Consider the following 27,979-nt stretch of genomic DNA (forward strand, 5'->3'; position numbering starts at 1 on the left):
TAATATGAAGAAGCTTACTAGCTTCTGGAAGGTCCACTGTTCTCTACTGCTACATATTGAATAGACAGGATCTGTATAACAAAAGACCATGAGTATTTAGTTAAAAACATGAGGACATTCCTAAGGACACCTTTGGATCATTCAGATATGTGTTGAAATTGGCCTCAAGGAGAGGAGAGTAAAGACTAGACATTGGTATTTTCCATTGCATTGGTTGAAACATGGTAAGAAAAAAATAGAGTTCAGAAATAAAATTAGAGAGATTAGACTGCAAAATCAAGACTTATAAAGAGCATGGGAGAAAATCAGAATGGAATTTCAGAAGGAAATTGCACATATGGAGGGGTTAGATGGAAGGAAAATGACTTAGAATGGGTGATTATCTAAATTAAAAGAATCACAGAATCAAGGTAACACTTGACTGATGAGGATTACCAGGAATTAAGAGGATTAGAGAATAACTGAGATGCATACTTGGTACATTTAGTACACACAGCGTAGATACATTTCAACAGATTTACTCTGAGAGCATACCTAAACTGCAAAACTAAGGAATTTGTCTAAGTTAAGATATCAAATCAGAAAGGTATGTAAAGGTCCTAAACTAAGACAAAGTTATTCACACATTTTTATAAGTTGTACATGTCACAAAGGGAGGGGGGTATTGTTTATTGAAATTAGATAATTTTTTACAGGAAATAGAAATCTCAAGGGTATGTGTAGATGATGGGGAACAGATAATAAATTTCATGATTAAGTATAGATGATGGGGAAACATTTAATAAAGCCATTAACAAGAGATTAGATAGCTAGAGGAACATTTAAAAAAGCCCATGCAGCAGGAATGACTCCAGGATTAGATGAATTACCAGTGTAGTTTTAAAGAGAGAGAGTTTAGAAAACATCCTCTAATTATGGTACAGATTGTTTAATAGAATACTAAGAAAGATGAAGATTCATGTTTTGTGGAAGACTAAGTTATTACAAGTAATACTTAAAATAGTGGGAACAAACCCAGGATCATACCTCCCACTTTACGTGATAAATTATGACTACAAAATATTTGCAGCTGTTCTTGTTAAAAGACTAGCTAAAATTTTAGCTAAAGTCATAGACTTGGATCAGTGTCCGTTTGTACAAGGCAAATAAACCATTCTTATATAATGAAAACATTTAGTAATACACCAAATAACTGAATGGCCCAATAAACCTACCAAGTAGTTAGGATGCAGAAAAAGCTTTTGACTGTATTACTTTTGGGAAATTTTGGAAGGAGTAGGGTTTCCCAGGGACTTTGTCCTTTTGTTACAGGTGATCTGTAAAGATTAGATAGTAGTAATTAAAGTAAATGAGAAAATAACTCCAGAAATGAAGATGGAGAGAGACGCAAAGTAGGGATTCCATTATTTCGCTTTACTGTTTGTACCCCATTTAGAGCCATTGGCTCCAACTAAGTGAAGGGAACTTTCATGATTGGGATTGGTATAGCAGGGAAGAAATATTTGCCTTGTTTGCTGACTGTAATTATTTATTTGACCCCTGGTCACAGCATACCACATCTGTTCAGGCTGCTAAAGGCAGTTTACAGAAATAATCAGAATATAAAGGTAATATTAGAGCTGTTTGTCTAAATCACTCTCCCAAATTATGAACAGGTTCAAGAATATCTATACTTATAGGGTTGTAAGATATTTGGGAGTTCGGAGAACCAGAAAGGCATAAGATTCCCATGAAGAAACAGGGGGACAGACAAGGGAAAAGATTTTTAGTCCTAATCAAAAGTGGAAAGTTATGACAATGGATTTTGACAAGAAGATCCAGGCAATAAAGATGTTTATTCATTCATCCATCCTCATCCCCTTTTCCCCATTTTTATACATGGGGTCAGGGTGTCACTTCAGCGGTGACGATCATCTCAAGCCAAGTTTTACACTGCTAGGTGGCTAGCCCTGCTGTGGTAGTTCATATGTGCCATACACTTGCACATACAGTCACACCTAGGGCCAATTTAGAGTGTCCAGTCCACCTGCTGCATGTCTTTGGATTGTGGGAGGAAACGGGAGCACCCAGAGCAAACCCACCCAAAGAGGACATGCAGACTCCATGCAGAAGGTACCCAGCTGAGAATCAAACTGGAAAATCTTTTGTTGTGAAGTGACAACTCTAACTGCTGCACCACTCCGCCGCCAAAGATGTGTACTGTTCAGTTAATATTATATGCAGGTTAAGCATTTATCTTTGACCTAGAAATAAATTGGAGTAACAATACAGAGAGAAGTTTTGAAATTTATATGGAAAGAAAAAGGTGTGAGAGTTAATTGGCAGGAAATTATTTTACCTCTAGTCTAGGGAGGATTAACTCTACCACATTTACAAGGATAGCATAATACCAGTCAACTGAGCTTGGTCCATGTAATTCAAAACAATAGTTGCAATCCTAAGTGGAAGATGATGATGTTTATGCAAGCTTTTAAAGTCAGGTAGTTGAGAAACATATGGTATGGTCCCAGGGATTAAGATCAGAAAAATGTAAAAATTATTTAATTTTATGTTTATATCACTTTATTAAAACAAAATAATAATCTCCCTGGAAGTTTGATAAATGGCTTGTTGGACATAAACTACCAGATGACACTACATATTTACATCATGCTGAAGTAAGGAAGACAAAATATTATTCTGGGACCAGTTGAGGTAAGCACAAAGTTCTTATGGCTTATCGCAAACTTTTAACCCTCCTGTACTCAAATCATTACACCCCCAACAGCTTTACCCTCCTGCACATGAATCACTACATCCCTTTTCACACACTCTCCCACTACTTCTCTTGCTTTTTTCTCACTGCACCCATTCACCGCCGTACCCTTCTCATGCATCCACTGTATATCTAAGGTGTAATCCTTCTAGGTACACCAATTTGGAACAGGCAGTCTAAGTAGAACCAATCCTATACCAGCTCTCTGTCATATGCTGTTACCACTTATCTTCCTATACACTACTAATTATCTTCCCTCTCTCCTACATCATTTTATAATTTACTTCATTATATCTTAAAAAGGCTGTAACAAAAATGGAAGACACCAGATGAACCTAGAATAAATAAAGTTATATTACTAATAAATTCTTTAAAGGATCTAGAACTGTGGACCCCCAGGATATGAAAGATTGTAGCTTGCATAAGAGTAAGTAGAGGCTTGGGGACCAAATAGTTTTAGTCCAATAAGGAAAAGACAGCTGTGGAAAGACAGGATTATGAGTGGATTATGAAAAATTAGAATGTTTAACTAAGGAAGGGAGGCCAATAAATGTGTTTTAGAAAGCAGGGAAGCTTACTCAGCTGAACAAGTGGAAACCTGTCAAGTATTGTATTGTTCTTCAAGAACTGAAACTAAATGTTGTAAATTTTGGTACTGGAAGAATCAGATGAATTAGCTAGAGAATCTGTTGTATTTTTAACCTAAAATTCAACAGCTTCTATAATGTGATCTAGTTCTGAAGGTACTGAAATAGTACACCGTGCATGGGAACTGCAAAGTATGTTCCCATTAGTTGTTGGTTATAATAAGGCAAAGTGTCTATGTTGTGACAATTCTAAGATAGGATTACTTATTAGACCATTTATAGTAATTTGGCAAGGCTGTTAGTTTTTTCATTGATACTGAAAATCATGTAGAGAATTGAGTTGGGAAATCCAGTGCCATAGTGCAGTAGTATCAGTTATAACTTGGTTTGCAAGGAAATGGCATGATTACGAGTTCACATTGGGTATGTTTTCCATGGGTATTGTTATATAGAGGGAGGGGAGATCTTGAGTTTAATCATCTATGAAGCCAGACATTTGGAGAGGAGGTTTGGGGGTATATTTAGACTATTGCATGTTTCCATATGTCTGGGAAGATGTTTTGAGTTATGTATAGATCAGAAATATGATGGAGAGGGAAGAGACTTGCAGATATGGCAGGGATGTTGTAGTAGGGAAAATTGGAAGCTCTAGGTTGAAGAGAGTACTTTAATTAAAACTCAAAAGTCTTGGCCAAAAAACAGGCTCTTTATGCTGCAATACATTGGTGCAGAAAAATACCAGAAATAATAGAAAAGGCAAAAAAAAATCATAGCAAGGCTTTGTTAGATAAAACAAAGCTTTGTGACAAAAAAAGAGATCTGATAAGCATGATCGATGTAGCAGCAGTATCAGGAAATATGCAAGATAAGTGTTGTTTTAACTGATTATATTGGTGCAAATATCAAAAGACTTCAAGAAACATAGAATATGCTGTCTAAAAAGAGTAAAATCCCTTGATTGGAGGAAAGCTAAGATCCCTCATGAATACCACCAAAGCTGGTTACGAAAACAAAATCGCCACTGATTCTAAAGACACCCACAAAACATTCTATAGCTATGTCAAGAATCTCAATGGCAACACTCAGATCTGCTCTGAGTTACAGCACAATGGCACTAAATATACAGAACCAACTGATATTGCCAACATCCTGGCAGATAGGTTCAGTGCTAACTTTACCCCCCTCTCATCCCCTAAAGGGCCCATCTCTGTACCGGAAGAATGCAAAGTTCCTGTAATCACGGCTGCACAGGTAAAAAACACACACTCCAAAGCCAAGAACACAGCATCCATGGGACCTGACAACATCCCAGGCTGCTTTCTCCATGCACTACAGAACAAATTGGCACCCCACCTAAGTACCATGTTCAATCATAGCCTCACCTCAAGCGTTGTGCCCACTGAATGGCTCATAGCGACGGTTATCCCACTCCACAAAGGGGGAGCCACCACGGACCCCGGGAACTACCGCCCAATTAGCCTGACGAGCCTGGTCTGCAAGGCTATGGAACGTATCATCATGAAACTTATAAACAATGCCATTAGTAATCTCCATACTCTGGACCCCACCCAGTTCGGGTTTGTAAAAGTCAGATCATGTCTCCTAAACAGGGTAGACTTCTTTGAAGCAGTCACCAAAGCCGTAGATGAGGGTAAGGTGGTTCACACAGCCTATCTAGATCTCGCCAAGGCTTTCAACACCATCCCCCACTCTGGAATTATAGATAAACTCACTAAACTAGGTATAAATCTCTATGTTACAAAATGGGTTGTCAACTGGCTCACTGACAGAACCCACACTGTGAAAGTAGCAGACTCCAAATCCAACTTCAGACCAGTGACAAGTGGAGAACCACAGGGTTCAGTCCTGGGTGCTCTCCTGTTTGGTATCTACTTCTCTGAAGTACAGGCTAATACAGAAGGTCTTTGGCTAACTAAGTTCACAGATGACTGCAAACTAGGAGCCATAATCAAAACTCCTAACGATGTGGAAATCCTACAAAAGGGCCTCACTGAGACAGGTGCCTGGTGTCAAAGCCATGGCCTCAAGCTCAATGCCAAAAAGTGTATTGTTATCCCTTTTGGTAAAAACTCTGTACCCATGAACTACCACATAGGCAGTAGTTTACTTAACACCAAAAGTGTGATGAGACCTTGGGGCACAGGTGGACAGTAGTCTCTCCTTTGATAATCACATCACCACAGTAGTCAGGAAATCCTTCTACATGGCACACCTCATCACAAAAGGTCTCTCATCCAGGAAAAAAGAGGTCATTGTTCCCCTCTACTCGTCACTCATTAGACACATTATAGAGTACAGTGCCCCTTTAGTATTTAACTCACAAGACATTTACAACAACTGGAAAGGCTGCGGAAATACCTCACAAAGAGGATTACCAGTGTTAAACAGATGCCCTACGCAGACAGTCTCAAAAAACTCCAGCTTTACTCCGTCGCATATCCCCTACTCAGAGGCTATCTCTGCCTAACATACAAAGCTATGTCAAACCCTGAGCTGTTGGACATGCTCCACTTAAAGAAATCCCAATCCATCTGAGCTACATGCTCTAGAGACCTAAACCTTGTCACCACAATAAACAGAACATACTGGAGGGATAGATTCCTGTCCCAGAGACTTCCCATACTCTGGAACAAACTACCTATCTATATCAAACAAAGCTCCTCATTAGCACTCGTCAAGAAAAATCTTGATGATTGGATGGGAGATGGGAATTTCATCCTCGGGATCACTTCTGTGGCTCTGCTCGACAGTGGCACAGGAAAATAATTTTCCTGTGGCTCTGCTCGACAGTGGCACAGGAAAATAATTTTCTTGAGTGGCGAAAGCCGGGGTACCTTTTGGCTAGGCTTATATAGGCCCTAGGGCCAGTAGCCTAGTACCTGCCTAAAAACCTATGAACTTATAAATACTCTATTGACATTACAGATGTACACTGAAATGAAGCTGATATCAAAGAGTAAACTGGTGCAGTAAGAAACTAAACTGAAGAATTACACCAAACACTTGTGGAGACTTCCAGTGGAAGAAAGGTGCAATACTGAAAGTTGTTGACACCAGGGTTTTTGTTGATATTGACTTTTCTATATCCACACAACGTATTGCCTTCATCCCGGCCATGAGGTTCTGCAGGAACATAGTTTTATTGGCCATTTTGGGTCAATTCCAAACTCCTTCATCTTCCTCTCTTAAAACCTGGTTGCCTCGTGGTTTTGGTGTCTTTTCAGGCTTGTTGGCGAAGCACCCACCAAGAGGAGAAAACGCTGAGAGAAGAAAGGAGCCACTTTTGAGATTTTAAGTATTTTTCCTCTGTTTATTTGCTAAGTTTTTCTGCATAACCGCCTATTTTGAGCATTTTCTGGCATGTTAAACTTGATTTCTGCATTAGTACCCGTATTTAGAGCACAACCTGGAGCTGTTTACTGAATTTCCTGTTTGCACTTATTTTTAAAATCATTTTTTTCTCAAAACTTGCATTTTATCTGTCTTTGGCCTAGCACTCTTGTGTGGGGTCATGTACTGCACTGTTATAACTTGTTGATACTTGTGAACCTCTGCTATCTCTGAAAAAAACATCTTGCTTTTTTCCCACTTTTCTGAGATTTAAAAAAGTTCAGTTACAGGCTTACTGTTCTTGAACTGTTTGTAAGTTTCTTGGAGGCCATTTTTTCTTGGGCTAAAGGGAAGTCTCTCTGTTGATCAGTGGCAGTGAAAAACATTGAGCAGCCTGCCTTCCCCTGTGGGAGTGGTTACTAACTTGAAACTGTAGTTTTATTAGCCATTTTGGGTCAATTCCAAACTCCTTCATCTTCCCCTCTTAAAACCCTCTCTTGCGCGGTTTTGCCCGTTTTTGTGCATAGCGCAACAGCGGGCAGCGCCGCCTAATTGGGTTTAAACTATTCCTGGCTCCACAAAGTCTGCTCTTCACTTTTTCCCCTACAACTGCCCTATCTCTCAATTTAAGCACCATATTCTCATTTTAAGGCCCTTCACTGGTCCAATTAAGTAATCCTACAAGTTAGCACTATTAAACCATAAGAACTACTTACTCTTATACTCTCTAAGATTACCCTGTCCTCTATTGGTCCGTCTTAAATTCAGTTTCCCTATATTACTCTAGCATGTCCAAGGGTCAGTCAATGGTTTCCTCTCCAGTCCAGCTGGTGAATCTGGGAATTTTGAGGCAATGTTACAACTGTCTCGTGTACACGGACAACCCTCTCCTCCTCCAAACAGGTTCAAATATATGTGAGAGATGCAACTATTTAGCCAAACTGGAGGTTGAGCTCTCTCATCTCAAAACTGGTGTAACCAGTCAGGAGGAGAAGGTAACCTCACACAACACAATTCCAGTATCACATAGTCCCACCACATCAGCGAACCAAACACATAAATACACAAAACATACTCGAGGCTCTAAATAAAAATCTACCTAAGCAACAGAGACCTCCAAAGCAGACATCCAAGCAAACGCTACCTCAAAACAAAACACGCACAACACATAGCCCACAAAGTCAGTGTGCCAAGCAGCCACAGCCCTTAAGGCTGAATAACACACCTGATACTCTTGTAATAGGTGACTCTATTGTCAGACACACTGACGTCCCGCTCACCAGGCTGAATAAAGAGAAGGTCACGGTGAGCTGCCTGTCAGGTGCTAGGATCCGCCACATAGCAAGCATTCAGGTCACTCCAAAGCAAATACAAATATGACTCAGTCATTGTACATGCTGGTGTGAATGACCTGAGACGTACCTCCCTGGACTACATGAAAAGAGACATAGAGGAGCTCTCTGATCATGTAGCCCAGGCTGGTATGACCCTGACCTTGAGCAGCATCTTACCCTCACCTAGAATGATGCCACAGTACAAAGACAAAATGATCGATTTTAACAATTGGCTAAAATTTTGGTGTAATTCAAAGGGGATCCAGTGTCTGTCAGCCTGGGATGACATGCTCGAAAAGCCACGTTGCTTCGCTAGGGACGGCTTGCACCTGTCACCACTGGGCTTTCGGATATTGGCAAAGGCTCTTGCCACCCCCATAGTGCCTTTTTTAGGCAAGGCTCAAAAGTGAAACCCACCCCCATAGACAGCACAAGGAACAAGAAACTAAGGGTAATGCTGCTTAACGCCAGAAGTCTTAACCTCAAGATGCATGCACTCGAAGCTCTCCTCAGTATGGAGAACATCGATATCTGTGCAGTGACAGAAACCTGGTTCAAGGCTCCAGAGAGCACCCCAGCACTACCAGGCTATACCTCATATCATACATTTCGGCCCCAAAACCCGGACCGAACCACAAAAGGAGGGGGAGTTTCCATATTTATCAAGGATATCCACACCTCCAGGTTAGTGGCATTGCACGAAGTATCGGAGACCATCCATGTACAACTAACAGTGGAAAAGACTGCTTTTCAGTTTATAGCATCCTACAGACCACCCTCTCAAAATCAGGAATCCCATTCGGCTTTCCTGAAAACATTGGAGAACATGAAGATCTCTCCAAACACCATTATATTGGGTGACTTCAACTACCCAAGCATTGACTGGGGGCACTACTCAAGCCCCAGCACCTTAGCCCAAAGGTTCCTGGAAATTATAAACTCAAATGCTATGGAACAACTAGTCACCACTCCCACAAGAGGGGACAACATACTAGACCTGATCATTACCAACATGGGGACTCTATGCTCCACACCAGAAGTATATCTCTCATTGGTAAGATCAGACCATAAATTAATTTCACTGGATGTCCACATCCCGACCCCAGCCCAGAAAACCACAGTGAAAAACTTCTCAAAAGCGAACTTCTCAAAACCGAAGTGGAATCCTTCATGGCCCCAGGGCCAGTGGAAACTATGGCGCAAACTGCAGAATCCTATATAAACGCATTCTACGGACATCTCCAGGAATGCATGGATCCATGCTATCCCAAACAAAACCAAGACCCAATCATCCAAAGGCGGCATCCAGTCTGGTGGACCCCTGCCATAAATAAACTGTACAACAGAAGGAGGAAGCTACTACATGACAGAGCAAAATCTGTAATAGGGAAGGCATCTCTGATCAGTACTAGCAAAAAATTATGATCCCTCATAAAATCCTCCAAGGCCAGCTTAGAGAGAAAAATTGCACAGGACACCAAAGACAATCATACGGCTTTTTTCAGTTATGTTAGGAACCTGGGATGCAACTCCCAGACTTGTTCCGAGTTTATTCTAAACGACAAAAAATACACTGAACCCACAGACATCGCCAGTATCCTGGCAGACAGGTTCAGTGCAAACTCCCCAAAAGAGCAAGTATCTATCCCGGCAGAGGGCTGCCTCCCAAACATCTCTGATGCTCAGGTGAAGGCTGCCCTCTCCAAAGCAAAACACTGCTTCCATGGGACCAGATGGCGACACAGGTTGCGTCCTACATGAACTCCAAGAGGAACTAATCCCACAAATAAAACAGCTATACAATCTCAGCCTCACTACAGGATATGTGCCCACAGAATGGCGTACAGCAATAGTGGTCCCACTCCACAAAGGTGGAGCCTCTACAGACCCTGGAAACTATCGCCCCATAAGCCTGACTAGCTTAGTCTGCAAGGTTATGGAGAGGATCATCATGGAGCTCATAAACAAAGACATTGGGGACCTACAGACACTAGATCTACCCAGTTCGGCTTTGTCAAGGGCAGATCCTGCCTTTTGAACCTGGTTGACTTCTTCGAAACAGTCACCAAAGCCATAGATGAAAGGAAGGTAGTCCACACAGCCTGTCTGGACCTTGCAAAGGCATTTGACACAATACCCCACTTGGGCATCATAGATAAGCTATCCAGCTTAAATATAAACCCCTATGTCACAAATTGGCTCAAAGACAGAACCCACAGAGTGAGAGTTGCTGCAGCCATGTCAGACTCGAAACCGGTCACAAGTGGCGTCCCACAGGATTCTGTCCTGGGACCACTCTTGTTCGGTATATACTTTTCCGAGGTACAGGCAAACGTGGGAGGACTATGGCTCACCAAGTTCGCAGACGACTGCAAACTGGGTGCCACAATCGACTCTCCAGCTGACACAAACATCCTTCAAAAAGGTTTCACAGAGACAGATAACTGGTGCCAGCGCCATGGTTTAAAGCTAAATGCCAAAAAATGTATAGTCATACCCTTTTGGCAAAAACAATGTGCCCACAAATTGCCACATAGGCGGAAACCCATTAAGTACAGAGAAAGTTATTAGGGACCTGGGGACCCAAGTTGATATCAATCTCTCCTTTGAAAACCACATTGCCAAAGTGGTTAGAAAGACCTTCTACATAGCCCACCTCATCACGATGGGTTTCACATCTAGATCAAGAGAGGTAATCGTGCTGCTTTATTCATCCCTCATCAGGCCCATCATAGAATACAATGCCCCTTTTGGGATGTACCTTGCCCGACTCCTGCAGCAATTAGAAAGACCCCAAAAGTATCTCACCAAGAGGATCAAGGGTCTCAAACAGATGCCATATACTGCTCGGTTAAAAAAACTCCAGCTCTACTCATTTGCATACCGCCTACTTCGAGGCGATCTGTGCCTGATATACAAAGCTATGTCAAATTCAGAATTAATGGACATGCTCCACCTCAGTAAATCTAAATCCCTTAGAGCCACACGTTCGAGGGACTTGAACCTCAGCACAGAAATAAGTAGAACTTGCTGGAGGGACAGGTTCATAACCCAGAGGCTCCCTTCGCTCTGGAATAGAATTCCAGTTCATGTGAGGCAGAGCACCTCACTGAATCTCTTCAAAAAGAATCTCGATAGGGGATCGTAGGTTTGTCCCAGGGATTACTCCCGTGTCACTATTAGACAGAGGCACAGTAAACTAAACCTTAAAAAGGGCACAGTATACTCAAATCAAGGGGTGGCGTAAGCTTATAATTGCCCCAGGGCAGATAGCCTAGTATGAACCTATGAACATGCAATTAAGATTCAAACTAACATACCCAGCAGTTTTCAAAGTTTTCTACCCTTTAGGTGCCAGAACATAATGATGGTGATCCACAGGCTGCTGAAGAGCTATTCTAGAGGATGTTGGACATTAACTGGACAGAAGGACTTTGTGGTGGTAAAGGAAAGAATGAGGGAAAGATAAGAAGAGAGATATTCCCCCAAAAAGCCAGTCTTTGTCTTCCAACAGAAGATGATGGATAGAGCCAAGGCAGCAAATGACTTTGTGAGGAGAATGTGGGACATGTGATCAGTTGCTTTGCTACACCCAGCTATCTATACTAAAAATGGTCTGCTTGGAAATTTCACCTTAGCTTTTATTGACCAGGCATTTAAAAAATGATAAAGTCAAGGCACAAAGGATGAAGGGAATTATCTAAGTGCTTAGCAGCAGAGGAGTTAGCTAAGGTTATAGCTGCTGAGTCAGGTTTGGGAGTAGTGTATAAATATTTAAAAGACTGAGAAACTTTAAACATCTTATCTGTCTTTTTAGGGACATCTGGCTGTCAGGAAAATTGCAGGCAGTAAGACGCACATCCTCTAAAGCAGACAGGACAGGAGGAATGAGTGTAGGTTATGGAAAATCCTTCTTTGACAAATCTTAGTATTTTTTTTTTCTTTCTGACTGAGAAACATCCCTGTTCTTCCATTGAAAATACTGGGACATTCTAGCAATAGTCCCTGAGAAAGAGAAAACCCTACAAGGAGAATCAGAAAGTAAGCAACTTCAGACCAGTGGAATACCACAGGGTTCAGTCCTAGGTCCTGTCCTGTTTGGTGTCTACTTCTCTGAAGTACAGGCTAACACAGAAGGTCTTTGGCTGACAAAGTTCGCAGATGACTGCAAACTAGGAGCCATAATCAAATCTTCTAACGATGTGGATATCCTACAAAAGGGCCTCACTGAGACAGATGCCTGGTGTCAAAGCCATGGCCTCAAGCTCAATGCCAAAAAGTGCATTGTCATCCCTTTTGGTAAAAACTCTGTACCCATAAACTACCACATATGCAGTAGTCTTACTTAACACTGAAAGTGTGATGAGACGTTGGGACACAGGTGGACAGTAGTCTCTCCTTTGATAATCACATCACAACAGTAGTCAGGAAATCCTTCTACGTGGCACACCTCATCACAAAAGGTTTCTCATCCAAGAAAAAAGAGGTCATTGTTCCCCTCAACTAGTCACTCATTAGACCCCATTATAGAGTACAACGCCCCTTTTGGTATGTACCTCACAGGACTTCTACAACAACTGGAAAGGCCACAGAAATACCTCACAAAGAGGATTACTGGCCTCAAACAGATGCCCTATGCAGACCGTCTCAAAAAAACTTTAGCTTTACTCTGTCGCATATCGCCTACTCAGAGGCGATCTCTGCCTAACATACAAAGCTATGTCAAACCCAGAGCTGTTGGACATGCTCCACGTAAAGAAATCCCAATCCCTCCGAGCTACACGTGCTAGGGACCTAAACCTTGTCACCACAATAAACAGAACATGCTGGAAGGATAGATTCCTGTCTCAGAGACTTCCCATACTCTGGAACAAACTACCTATCTATATCAAACAAACATTAGCACTCTTCAAGAAAAATCTTGATGATTGGATGGGAGATAGGAAATTCACTCCGGGCATCACTTCTGTGTCTCTGCTTGACAGGGGCACAGGAAAATAATTTTCTTGAGTGGCAAAAGACAGGGTACCATTTGGCTAGGCTTACATAGGCCCTAGGGCCAATAGCCTAGTACCTACCTATGAACCTATAAGCTCTCCCCTGAGTCTGTATCAGAAATCTGAGGACAAAACCCAGAATCTGTCCTTGCATCTTTTTGTTCATATTCAGAATCTTGAATCTCTTCAGGAAAGGCAGCATCCCTCTTTCTTTTACTGGAAAATACTCTACAGGAAGAATCAATAGCCTGAATTAAACCCAGAGTCAATCCTAGCAAACTACTCCTATCCAAAGAAATTTGAGGAGGAGTAGATATATACTTGGTTTTCTGTTTCTTTTTGACAGAAAAAATGGAGCTAACCATGTTACTAATGGAAGCTGCCGCTTCCCCAGTGATAGGTGCAGCATTCTGACACAACAGGGAAACCTTCCCTGTTCCCTTTCTTGGGACCTTCAAAAGTGCTTCTCCTTTGCCCACTGAGGGGACCACAACAGCTGCAAAGAATGTGGCTAACCCTGGCCCATAGTTGCTGTAGGTGGTACACCAGAGGGATTTAGGGTAAAAGATGAGTGGTCTGAGGTACAATAAAATGGCCACAACAGAGTCACTCACCTGCAGTTGTTGTAGCAAAGGCTGTTTGCTTAACTTTTCTTTTTGTGGCTGGAAGAAGAACTGACCACTGGAGTGACAAACTCTTCCATAGTCAAACCGCAACTGGTGTCTATCCCGGGAAAAGCAAGCACTGATGTCAGTAAAACTATCAGTCCGCAAAAGTTATTTTATTTTTTTAATGCAAAAACATAGTAAAAAAACACTTTCAAGCATTGTGGCAGCCCACAACCTTAAATAAACACAATTTCTTCACAGAAAATTGTTTATCAGTTAGATAACACTAATTTTAAAACAGCAGAAACAATCATTGCTCAGTTTAAACGTATGTTAAAGTCACAAGACAGTCCGTTAAAGCACAATGTTAAGTTGTCAATCTCGCCTTCATTCTTGCTTGATGGGTTCGGAGCCGATCCCTCGGCTCTGACTCGGCACTTGCTAAGCTCGAGAGTCACTTTTACCAGCTCGAGGCAGCCCCATATCCCATGATGCAAGGCGGTAAGTACCCAGATCTCGTTTGCCGCTTCGCTTATGAGGTCCTCCTTTTACCAGCTCCTGGTAAGTGATTTACTAATTCGCTATTTTAGCCCCTTTTAACTTAAAAACCCCTTATTGTTAGTTTTTATTTAGTTTTAAACTGTTTCTGACAGAAAATTGTCTGTCTCTTATTATTTTTTTAGTCAGACTTTACCCATCCCATCCCCCCCCATTAGGGTGTGTGTGTGTGTTTGTAGTTATACCTTTTTGGTATATTTAAATTTAAATTCTTTGACTGGTGTGTGTGTGCTTGTGTTACACCATGTCAAAAGAAAGGGTCTCAGGCTTTAAGAAGTGTGACTCGTGCTGTCAGAAGATGTCTCTGACAGACGGTCACACTTCTTGCCTTTATTGCCTGGGGCCTCTTCACCTGCAGGACTCCTGTGCTATATGTCATTCTTTCAGCCAGAGAGTCCTGCAGGAAAGAAGAAACAAATTAATACTCAGGGGCCTTCTTAAGCCGGAGGGCTCTCCGGCTAAGTCGGCTCCACCTAAGACTGCCAAGTCTTCCAAGGCCCAGGCTTCTGTGTCAAAGCCTGCGGCCTCGGCCCTGACTCGTTCTGAGTCGAGATCGGCTCCGGCTGGAGCCGATTCTGGCTTAACCAAGCCATTCTGCATCGACCACTTCGGTATCGGCTCCGACCACCATGTGGCACAGGCATCGGTGTCGGCTCCGACACCGTTACTTTTGTGGCTGTATCGGCTCCGGCTGGAGCCGATGCATCGAGGCTACCTGTCGGCTCCGATAAGTTGTCGGCTCCGACAGGTTCTATAGTTTCATCGGTTCCGATGGCTCCTTCGAGGAAGAGGTCGAGGTCTCCTTCCTTGGAGCCGATACTTTCGGCTCCGGCTTCACCTCTCCTCTCGGAACGGAGCCATCGGAGCCGATCTTCAAGGTCATCCAGGCTTTCGGACCATGACTTAGAGAGAGTGGTCAGTAGATTACTTAAGTCACAGGCACTGGCCCAAATGTTACATAGTCCGTCTCAACAGACGACTATTGGTCCACACCCCGTTACAGTTCCTCCTTCAACTCTACCCCAGAGCTTGGAGTTGGAGTCTGAGGGACGGATACCCCCTTCTGTCCCTTCAGCCTCTACTCTTATCTCCTCTTCGAGACCTTCCTTAGAGGGATTCGGTGGCCGGGCTTCCATGGTCTCCTCCGAGGGGGTGAGTGGCATCGGACCCTTGTCCGAACCCGCTCTTCCCCTTGGAGCCTCGGCTTTGGTGAGCTCGGCTCCGACATCTGCCTCGGAGACTTCCCTTTCGGTGGTCCCTGGAGTTCCTAGCTCTTCGGAACGGGTTCTCTCGGACCTGCCTGGGAGGGGAGCATTCGAGGTGATGAAGAGTGTGCTGGCCACTGGTATCAGCCAGCAGTCTGTTCCCTTAGCTCCTCCCTCTATAGTGCCTGTTGACATCTCTGCCACTTCTGTTGCTATAGGACTCAGAGCTCCTCCGCCTCAGGTTTCCCCATTGGGAATTTCCCACTCTTCCGAGGATTCTCCTGTTGTTTCGGGAGATCCTCCTAGGAAGAGGACTTGTAAGAGGAAACACGTTGACTCCCGAGTCTATCACTACAGATCCTGACTTTGATGAGACAGAGGGATCACCAACATCCCCGTCTGAGGATGTCTCCTTCTCAGACATCCTAGAACTCCTTAGACAGAGGGGAAACTGGCCCACCAATAATCCCTCTGAGGATGAGTCAGTATACCTAGAGGCGTTTGGATCTCGGCCCTCCACCTCCTGGGTGTCTCCGCCTTCGACCCCTTATGCAGGTTATTGCCCGAAGGCGTGGGCTGCTCCTGACTCTGTAGAGCCAGTCCCTAGGAGGCCTTCAAAATTTATCACTGCCCCGTGTGACAAGCAATTCCTCACTAAGGATGTCCCCGCTGATGCCATGGTGGTGGCTGCTGCCACCAAGAAGGAACTTGCAGATCCTTCCGTGCCGTCCATCCTCCTAATAAGGACTCTAGGACCATGGATAGGTGCGGTGGCGGATGTTTTCCTCAGCGACCTTTGCTATGCGTTAAGCTGAATTACCTATGTCACTTCACCAGACTCCAGAGGGATATCCTTAAGGAGCTGGGTGAAGTAGTACAGGATCCTACAGCTGCAGGGGCTCAGGAAAAAATTGCTTCGCAGCTAGGAACCCTTAATTCCATTGCAAACTCCTCCATGCGGCTAATATCATATGCTGCTGATGGAGCGAGTAGGGCCGCAGGTACAGGTGTGGCTCTTAGACGCCAAGCCTGGATGCGGCTATGTGACTTTGCAGATCCCTTTAAGGCGTCCTTCACAAATTCTCCCTTTGATGGGTCAGCTTTGTTTGGCCCTCAGGTGAAGGAAACTTTGACCAGGTGTGAGCAGGACGGCAAGACTCTTTCTGCTGTAGGAGTCCGTTTTTCCACCTTTTCTAGACCTTACCCCAAAGGACAGAAAGGTGGCAAAATGTGGTTTTGCAAATCCCAAGGAGTCACGCCGGATTCACGTGGTCAGTTTACCCCTAGAGGCAGAGGGGTAACAACAACAGACGCTCTAGAGGCAGAGGGGTCCAAAAACAGGGAAACAGAGAGCCTCTCTCTGACAAGCCCTTTCAGCATCCCTGAGATGTTGCCCGGCTGTCCCTCCTTGGAGGCAGTCGGGGGAAGATTATCACTGTACCCAGAAGCCTGGCATTCCCTCACTCAAGACAGATGGGTACAGTCGATCATATCCAAGGGTTACATAATTCCTTTTGAGGAAAGTCCTTTCCCCTCAAATTCCCTTCCAGATGTACCACCCGGTCTAAGGGAAATTGCAGAGTTAGAAGTCTCAAAACTACTGCAAAAAAGAGCCATTCAGCCAGTTACAACAGACCATTCAGAGCCCGGAATCTACTCATGGTTCTTTTTGGTCCCCAAAAAGACGGGAGACTGGAGACCAATATTGGATCTCAGCAGACTCAACAAGTCTGTGAGGAAAACAAGATTCCGAATGGTCACTCTTCAGTCAATTCTGCCCTTCTTACAGAAGGACAACTGGATGTGCTCAATAGATCTTCAGGATGCGTACTATCACATCAAAATTCACAGACGCTCCAGGAGATTTCTCCGCTTTCGGCTGGGGTCCAGTCATTTCCAGTTCAGAGCCCTGCCCTTTGGTCTCACCACAGCCCCCAGAGTGTTCACCAAATGCATGGCAGTGGTCACGGCTCACCTGAGACGTCAAGGATTCCAGGTGTTTCCGTATCTCGACGACTGGCTCCTGTCAGCCACCACCAGGCATCAGCTTATTCAAGCCAGGGATTACACAATAAGTCTTTGTTCTCATTTGGGCATCTCGATCAACTTCGAAAAGTCATCCTTATCGCCCTGCCAGTCTATTACTTTCATAGGCACAAACTTAAACACTGTTCGGATGTCAGCTACCCTTACAGATCAAAGAGTTTCAGACATTCAGACTCATGTCAGGATCATTCTGGCCAACAAGAAAGTACAGGCCAGAATGGTTCTAAAGGTATTAGGCCTCATGGCTGCGGCCATTACTCTTCTTCCCCTGGCTCGATTCTACATGCGCCTTCTTCAGTGGATGCTGTTCACACAGTGGTCGTACCAACAACTTCCAATGCGTCACCAGATTCTGGTGACACAGACTTGCAAAGATCATCTTGCTTGGTGGATCACATCTCCTCAGGTTCACCAAGGCAGGTACTTTGTACCCCATCCCCGATAGCCACTGTCACCACGGATGCCTCCCTGATTGGGTGGGGGTCATTATCAGGGCAGGATGGTTCATGGGGCGTGGCAGCCGTTCGAGTACCATCTGCACATAAATGTCCTGGAGATGAGAGCAGTGCTTTTAACGTTGCAAGCCCTCAACGACTTTCTTCCCGTAGGGACAATTGCAGTCCACACAGACAACATGTCTGTAGTTTGGTATATCAACAAACAGGGCGGAACCAAGTCCTACCCCTTGTGTCGAGAAGCTCAGACTATGGCAATGGGCGATCTCCTCTCATCGGTTTCTGGTAGCAACGCATATCCCTGGGAAAACCAACATTGTAGCGGACAGATTGAGCAGAGCTATTCTCATGCCTCACGAGTGGTCTCTCAAGCAATCTATAGCGGAAGAGATATTTCTGGAATGGGGTCGTCCATGTTGCGATCTTTTTGCTACTCCCCAAAACAGCAAATGCCCAGACTTCTTCTGTCTCTTCCCTCTACCAGGCCATCCCCAGAGACGCTCTGACCCAGGATTGGCCCCAGGGACTTCTTTATGCTTTTCCTCCATTTCCTCTGATCCCTCAAGTTATCCAGAAATCTACCGTTTTGAGAGCCAAATTGATTCTCATTGCCCCTTACTGGCCTCGACAAGTTTGGTTCCCGTTCCTCCATCATCACCTTTTGGTGCAGCCGTGGCATCTGGACCCAGTGCCAGATCTTCTGATTCACCAATCCGGTCAGCTGCACCGGTCTATCCCTTCTCTCAACCTCACAGCATGGTTGCTCCACTTCCTTCCTTAGCTAGGCTTCCTTTGATCTCTAACCCAGTTAGAGACATCATAGTAACCGTTAAAATCCTCTACCAGGAGGATTTATACAAGCAAATGGAAACGTTTCTCTTATTGGGCTAAGGCCAAGAATATTGATCCTTTCACTGCCCCTGTTCAGGCAGTCCTGGACTTCTTAGCAGAGATTTTTCATGCAGGCTCCTCTTCTTCCACAGTCAGAGTTCAATTGGCTGCTATCTCCAACTTTCATGTCGGGTCGCAGATCATAATATTATGTCCCATAGGCTCTGCAGGGCCTTCTTGAAAGGAATTTTCCTACTAAAGCCTCCAATCAGGAATCCTCCTCCTCAGTGGGATCTAAATTTAGTGCTGACATCCTTGATTCTTCCCCCTTCGAGCCAGCTGTTTCTTGTTCCTGAAATTTCTTTCTTGGAAAACTTTATTCCTAGTGGCTATTACATCGGCCAGGAGGGTGTCTGAACTTCATGCTCTATCGGTTCAACCCCCCTATTTGGTTTTTCACAAAGACAGAGTATCTTTGAGAACTAATCCGACCTTTTTGCCTAAGGTCGCCTTCAAAGACCAATTTGAATCAATCCATTGATCTCCTGTATTTTTCCCAAACTATTCAGACAGAGCTGAACAAAACTACATTATCTTGATGTCCACCGTCAACTTAGATATTATTTGGACAGAACAAAAAATTTAGAAAATCTGATCAACTTTTTGTTTCCTATGCGGATAATAAAAAAGGCCTTCCTGTTTCTAAAGTGACCTTGTCCAGATGGCTTTCTTCGGTCATCTCTGAAATTTATCTGCTCAGGGGAAAACAGCTGTGCTCAAAACCTAAAGCACATTCAACTAGGAGCTTAGCTACTTCTACAGCCTTTCAAGCTAGACTTCCTTTAGACACTATTTGTGCAGCGGCCACTTGGGCCACTCCTCACACTTTTGTTTCACATTACAAATTGGACTTGGCCTCCAGGGACAGAGCCAGTTTTGGCTCTACAGTCCTCAAGAGTCTGTTCCATTGAGCCACCCAGGATAGAGGTGCTAGGGGCGGTCCCATCAAGCAGAATGAAGGCGAGATTGACAACTTAACATTAAGAAGTTATGTACCTACCATAACGTTCCATGTTAGTTGTCTTCTCTCGCCTTCTTTCTTGACCTCCCTCCTTCCCCCAGGCCTGGACAGACCTTGTTATAAGAAATTATTATGCTGAAGACCATTCAGACCTGGTCCTTCTTCCATCCTGTAAGTTTTCTTTCTTCCTTTGGGAAGTGTTTTATGCTTGGTGCTATTGCCCTTTGTCATCAAACGAGATCTGGGTACTTACCGCCTTGCATCATGGGATATGGGGCTGCCTCGAGCTGGTAAAAGTGACTCTCGAGCTTAGCAAGTGCCGAGTCGGAGCCGAGGGATCGGCTCCGAACCCATCAAGCAAGAAAGAAGGCGAGAGAAGACAACTAACATGGAACGTTATGGTAGGTACATAACTTCTTATTATAGCTCTCCTGAAAATGAAAGTCATAAAGCATCAGTAAAAATTAAGAAAATGTTATTTTTTTCCCAAAGGGTACTTAACTGCCCTGCTAAAGAAAGCTCAGGCCAACTGTCAATCCTAAAAAGCATCAGAGGAGCATGTCCTTCAGTGACAATAAAGCTCTGAAGGACTTAGAACCCAAACTTGTCTTTTAGTTAGCTCAGCTTGAGCTGCTTAACAATTTGGCACGTAGAAGGTGCCCTGAAGCTTTGGAAGCCATATAGCTAAGGCTGCTGTAGCAGTGATCAGTATGAAGAACATCATATACTTTTCTAATCTTGTCAGCTTGCTCATATTAGACAAGAAAGCAAGCTAACTGATGCGTACTGAAGGATGCTCTGAATTTGCATTCTGCTATGAAAGCATATTAGAAATAAAGTGCTTGCACTAACATTTTTCCCTTCTCTGTACTTCTCACCCTTCACATTTCCCCATCTGATGCTGTAAAGCATCACCCAAATCATAATAATTATTTACAGTTAGACAATGACTACACATTTTCAGATGAATGGACACACTTTCTGTTACTGTCAGACATTTTTCACATGCTGTTTTTTTCTGACCCTGACCGTCACAATTCTTACAAACTCTTTTCAGAAATTTAGTCGTAATTGCAATGAAAACGTGCCTCCTTCTTGATGGAATAAAAATGCAATCGGAATACTGTAAATAATTATCAGTAATACATTTAGTACTATGTATGTATTCACATTTCTCTGATCCTTTATATAGATTACCATATATTTTACTAAAATTTTGTAACCATTTATTTTCATCTTCTGCAATCTTATGATCTTTATTAGTAGTGGTCAAATGGCAGAGTTTCAATCAATTCAAATTACCATCCTTTCTGCACTCTAATAATTTCAGCATAAGCATAATGAAGAGTAGGCCTAGCAGAGTTATTATAATGGCTGTATGCATGAAAAACTTTAAAATCCCTCTTCCCCATCCAGAGAAAAGGTTAGTTAACCATGTCCATTGGGAACTATCAGCTTCTTTGGCATATGAACATCCAGCAACTTTTTGAATTATTTCCAGGGACTATGGATGGCACCAGTATTTTTGGTAATAAAAGAACAAGACTCCACTTAAATTTAATGTGCATGTACCACTCTAGAAGCAAGGATAAAGTCAAGTGCCATGCAGTTCTGTAGCACCACATTGCACATTGCAGTCAGTTCTTAGGTTATCAAATTCATAGACTTAAAGTGGAATTACTTAATATCTCCAGGTGCTTATATAATGTCCTAAGTTCCAGATTGATTTCTCTTACCCATAAGCAGGTATAATGCCTGCCCAAGAATTGACCCCATTACTACGATCCATGTGAGCAAGTCTTTTAAAAGCAGTTTGTTGTACAATATTATGACATACTGAAGGCATCTATATTACCAACTGCGTTAAGAATGTCTTTTGTGTCTCTCTTGCAGTGACCATTGCAAATCTTTCCTTTTGGTAAAGCAGCTGTATGTTGAGTAGCCGGAATAACATGCCAAGTATAACCACCAGACCAATCTGTAGGCAACCAGGGATAAGCTTGATTTCCACAAATGTAATAATATTCATGTAATGCTACATTTCATGCCCTGCCCTTTAGCTTCATCATAAATGTTCCAAGTAATTTTGTAATTACTAATTCTAGCAAAAGGTTTATTTTATTTTTATAGTAACAAACAAATCTTTTTGCAGTCATTGCTAGTTGAAATAGAATTACATTAAAATGGGTAGAAACATGTTTACTCCTCTAATTTTTAGCAAGAAAAATAAGGCAAAATGCAGTATGAAGCTCAGAATCGGTCACCGGTATAGGAATAAATGGAATGCCTCCATCATGTGCAGAAGGAATATACGCACAAACCCAGCAGTTGCTAACTATGAGATTCTGTGCATGAATGTTTTGTGGGTTTTCCAAGACGCAACCAAAAGAAACAATGGAACAAGAGGAAAAATCACAACAACAGGAGATGACACTAATCAATCAGCAGTACAGAACATTTGATGTGATAAAAAACAAACAGGGTGACTTTACTGTTTATAATTTTTCATGTTTCAGAACAACTGGTGGACATACTGTCAAAAGGTCTAACATTTGTTCCTGCATGCAAAATGAATCTGGCCCAAACAATTTCTGATTTAAAACTATTTGTGAGGAAATTGAATTTAAAACAACTTTTGGGTGGTCAGTCGATGAGTAATCACCAATGAAGGGTTCCCAGTTGTTTTAATCCACCATTATATAACACATTATACACATTTGAAAAAATCTGCGAATTAGATCTCAGGAAATTAAGTGAAACAAAATTTGAATTTGAATACAAGTATAACTTGAGTAAGGATGAGAAAGATAATCTTGAGGTGGTGTTGGCAGCCAATGTTAGGGTGATGAACCCAGATAAAGGAGGGGGGCTGGTAGTAATGGATACACCAGATTACATTAGGAAAATCAAAGAAATTTTGACCACCGACACATATGATCTAGCATCGATTAATGAGTATAATAAGTCGAATCAATTTATCAAAAGTTTTTTAAATGAATTGACCATTGAAGCAAGAGTTTAATTATCTAGTGGTGGAGTCACCAAGAGCACCCTGTATGTTCGGTGTCCCGAAAATTCATAAAAATATTAATGACCCCCTTAGACCAATAGTAGATGGAAGGAGATCATCCACTTAACGCTTGTGCCAAACTTGTAGACGCAATAATGAAAAAATATGTGGCAATGGAACATTGGATTGTAAAAGATTCTTGGATATTTTTAGAGAAAATCAACAGCTTTATATACCAACAAGAAAATAATTTCTTAACAGTAGATGTAAAGGAGTTATATACCAGTATACCGTACCAGCAAGGAATCGAATGGGCAATAGCAAGAATGAGACAAAAAGGTGCACCAGAGGATGAAGTTCCTTTGGTACAAGAGCTACTAGATGTTATTCTGTCATATAACTTCAATCAGTTTTACATCCAAAAGAAAGGAGTAGCTATGGCTCTCCATGTGGATCTAGTTATGCCAATTTGGTGATGTCATTTTGGGAAAATACATATGTGTATGGGAATGATTCCCTTAAAAATATAATCAAATTTTACGTGAGGTTTATTGATGACATTTTTATGATCATTGAAGGTGATAAGCATATTGCGGACAATTTAATTAGTACACTAAACAATTCTACAGAATTTTAGCAATTAACACATATGTTTAATGCAACATCGATCTCATTTTTGGATGTGACACTGATTAAAAATGAACAACAGAAAGAGTATGAAGCGAAAATCTTTAGGAAACCCACATATTCAAATAAATTCCTACATTATTTATTCAAGTGCACATCCAACACATCAAAAATAGTCAGTAGTCAAGGGCCAGTTGGTACGAGCTGCGCGAATGATTACCTCGGAGAAAAATTTAATGGAGGAATGTTTGAATTTAAAACAAATGTTCTTGAATAGAGCATATCCTATCTCTTTAATAGAAGAACTAATAGAAGAGGTTACATTTAAAAGGATCAATGGGCTATATAAACCTATATTGAAGCAGGAAATCACTTGTTTGGACAACCAGTTTGATTTACAGAACAGTACAACAATGCAAGGGATGATACAACAACCAAACAAATTAGAGTTTAATTTGGCTTGCATTTTGAAGTTTTCTTTAGACTATGTTAGTATAAGAGAAATTATAATGAAAAATTGGGCCATATTGAATGATGACAACATGTTAACTTCTAAATTAGGAACAATACCAAAAATATTTTGTAAGGGGATTGAGTTTTAAAGAATTGTTGCAGAAAAAACAACAGGATGATCCATTGGCAGTTAACAGAGGTATGATGCAATGTGGCAATTGTTCATATTGTCACCTAATGGTATTAGGAGTTAATATTGAGATCAGTGGGTTTAGGTTACATACCAAAGGCAAATTTAATTGCAACTCGAAAGGAGTTGTATATCTAGCTATTTGCCAAGGTTGCCCATCCTTTTACATAGGGAAGACGGAGCGCAGATTAAGAGACTGGGTTTATGAGCACCTTAGAAGTATCAACTTGCAGAAAGAAGAAAATGCCCTTGCAAGACATATCCTGACTCATCCTAACCATAGAGTTTGATTCAAAGTAATTGACCAAGTTAGGCAGGATGTGAGGGGGGGTCCTTTTGGTCTGCTATTCTGGCATATTAAGCTCAATGCGTACACAAACCCAGGTTTAAATGAAAAGTGTTCTTTAATGTGTTTATTAAAGCTCAAAAGTCTGGACAGATGATTCATTATTGGGGTTTTCATCATTAAATAATCTCAGAAAATCATCGATAGGTGCACATGCTCTATTGTTTAGGTGATTTATTTATTTATACCTCTGTGGAGTTTATTAAATACATAGAGTTAAATGTATGCATGTAGCATATAGATTTGGTGAGTTCATATATTCAGCTATTGAATGTAGGTTAGATGTCTTTCATGGTTTGTGTTTAATACACATATTTTTAGTACATTTTTAATACATTTGTAACATGCTGTTAAGTAATATATATTTGAACAATATGGCAGTACAAGTTCATTACGTTGTATGTACTTTGAATTGTACTTTGTTTTTTTATGTTAGCTTTGAGCTTTGATTGAAGCACGGTTGTGGCTATTCATAAATGTGTAACAAAGTAAGGTCATTTTTATTCATTTTAATATAACATGGTTTAAAGTTTTTTTAAGAGTCTATATCTTTAAGAATGATCAGCGTCATTAAAGCATGTGGCGGAGAATTTATATATAGATGTTTGAATTTTAACTGACACTGTTTTGCTTTTTTTTCTGATGAAGTCTAGCCGTTTGTGTTAGACGAAACACGTGTTTATTGAGAGTTTAAAATAAATATAGCGTTCTCCAAGAGTTACAGCTTTTAGCAGCTTTTTGTAACAAACCCAGCAGTTGCTAACTATGAGATTCTGTGCCTGAATGTGCAAGGCAGCAGTAAAAGTATTAAAGTGAGGATGCTATTCAGGTGCTCTTGGTTCAGTTTTAACCAAATGTCTGTCTCTGTTTTTAGCAGAGTGATAAAGCATGGGTGTCTATTATGAAATGATTCAGTACTTACAGATGTTCTTCGTGTTTCACTGTTGCAGTCATTACATTTGGGCAATCTGCTTGCAGGTTGCCCTCATTCGGCCTGATTAACAAAGTCTTGGGTCCTGTGTCAGTTGTTGTCCCTTCTTCCGTGGCGTCAGGTCGTCAGGGGTATAAAACATGCAGCCAACGCCATTACATCAGTCTTTCTTGCCGTGCGGTGCCTGAAGCAGAAGCAGTTCGCAGGTGCCGGTCGGCCGACTCCTGAAATTTTCGTTTTCATGTTTCAGAACCAAAGTCTTCAACTAAAAGCTAAGTACCCCAATGGGGAAACTTTTTCTTGCTCCTTTCTGATGTCAGTAAAAGTTAATAATTGCATTACTTGTGGAAAGCAATTACCTCCTAAAGATTTTCATTCGTACTGTATTCTTTGCCTAGGCCCTGACCACGACTGACCAAAACTGTCAGTTTTGTGCTTTATTTAATCAGCGCACTATCCGTCGTCAGTATATTTTTGCCTCTAGATATTTCGGTTCTCGGTTTAATTATCCAGAAATGTCATCGGTTAGCCATCCGACTACCAGGATTCCGAAAAAACACAAAGATAAAGACAGAGACAGGCCACTGAGGTCCAAATCTGCCGATGACGCTTCTCCTAAGCCAGTCGCCCGTTCGCCGGTACTCAGTGAGGCATTTTCGCAGACCCTGATACCCGCTACTTCTGATTCGCAGGCCTCTACTGAGATCCATTCGGAGTTCGGTATGCCGCGAGATACTTCAACTGTGGAACCCACGGATGTCTGTACCTTGGATGAGTCTGGAGCCGCAATACAGGCACCAGCTTCTGAGGGTGTATTCAGGCCTAAGGACTTGCATATTAAATCAACGCCTCCTTCATTACTAAGGCCTAAATCTCGATCCATGTCTAAAAAAACTGATGCCCAGGCCACATGCTCAGGTCTCTATGCCTAAAAAACAAATGATAAAAATGGCTGAAGATCTAATAACTCTAATCAGGGGTAGCCACCCCCCCCCCCCAAGAGGCCTAGGGCTGAGCTTGATTATGAATCTTCTGATCAGGATTCTGTTTTTTCTGACTCTTCTGATGACCTGGATTTATACTTACCTACTTATGAGGATTCTGATGCAGAGGACTCTATTCCCTCTGCTTCCCCTCCTGAGGATTTTTCTTTTGGGGAAACCTTGCATACTCTAAGGGAGCATTTTCACTGGGAAAGCCAGGAATTTTCTGATTCAAAAAAGAGGCTTAGGGATTTCCTTCTCCTACCTCAGCATAGGCCTTTGGCTATTCCTCCTGTACTAGACATTGTTGATGATGCTTTCTTGGAATCCAGTTTGGCACCTGATTCCCTGCCTCCTGCTCCTAGTAAACCTGACAGATACTACAGGGTCCCTGAGTCCCACAAGTTCCTTTTCAAAAATCCTATTGCAGATCCAGAGACTATTTCACAGGGGCCCAAGGGCATTAAGGCTTCTACTGCTAAAAATCCTACCCCTTCTGATAGAGACTCCAGGGCGCTGGATAGATGGGGTGTAAAGGTTTATACTTCAGCAAGCTTGGCAATTAGGGCTTCAAACTGCCAGTTTCATATGTTAAAATATCAACAACATGTTATTGGACTGCTTAAACAGAAAATGATGTTGATTCCTGACTGTGTGGAAAATTAAGACTTACAGGATTTAATGCATTCTGCTGAACAAGTTGGAAAACATATTTTGCAATGTGTTTTTGATTGTTTAGAGGCCTCTTGCAGGGCTGCTGTTACTGGGTCTGTGCTTAGAAGGCATGCTTGGCTTAAGGAGCGATCTTTGCCTGATCATGTTAAAGCTAAATTGTTGGATGCTCCTTTAAATCAGGACCGCCTGTTTGGCAACAAGGCTGAAGAAGTTCTTAAAAAGATGGAAGATAAAGCTAAATCTATGCAAACTGTTAAAGATTTTTTTTACAAGTTCAGCCTCCAAGATTTAGTAGGCACTAGCCTTCTAAGAATTGGTCCTTTCCAGCCCCTTCCAGGTCTTCTCAAGCCAAACCCAGACACAGCAAAAAACATAGGATGTTATGTGATCCTATCTCGCCTACATTCTAACTGATGGGTTCGGAGCCGATCCCTCATCTCCGACTCGGCACGCTTATGCCAAAGAGCGAAGTCTCTTATTGGCTGAGCTTACTATATCCCAGGATGCACCACTACCAATCCCCCAGATCTCGTTTGCCGCTAACAAGCAAAGACGTGGTCTCGAGCTTGGCTGAGCTAAGTAGTGTTTTTTCACTAACTTTTCTGTCAGGATTTTCTTTAAAATTCAACAAAAAGCTGTTTTAACAGCTATCTAGTGGTTTTTGTGCTTGAATGAGTATTTTCCTTGGTAAAATATTGTGTAGTGACTGTGTTTTGACAGACTAGCGGTCCCATCGGAGTTGAAGGGCCTTCCCCTGTCAGTTCGTTGTTGGCTAATTCCTGTTATTTTTAAGGTTATTGAATCTACTTCTTTTGGTGTTGTGTTAGTCCTTATTAAAAGGACAGAAAAGTAAAGAAGAAGAAGAGAGAGCAAGAAAAATTCTATAGTGTTAGTCAGTGTGTTTCTTGTGTTTCTTCTTGGCTAGTTTTCTGTGTTTGGATTGCCATAATGTCACAGGCTCCTAGGCCTTCAGGATTTAAAAAGTGCACTAAGTGCAGTTTTAAGATGTCGATCAC

The 27,979-nt window shown here is 42.2% G+C and overlaps 1 protein-coding gene across 1 annotated transcript in view; it reads left to right on the top strand.

The window, feature by feature from the left end:
* The window catches only part of FAF1 (Fas associated factor 1), a 5,915,525-nt gene that overhangs the window by 29,472 nt on the left and 5,858,074 nt on the right, over window positions 1-27,979 (top strand). The window lies entirely within an intron of this gene.

This window comes from Protopterus annectens, chromosome 14.part0, assembly GCF_019279795.1.
Source record: "Protopterus annectens isolate FY-2018-M chromosome 14.part0, PAN1.0, whole genome shotgun sequence".
In the NCBI taxonomy this organism is placed as follows: Eukaryota; Metazoa; Chordata; order Ceratodontiformes; family Protopteridae; genus Protopterus; species Protopterus annectens.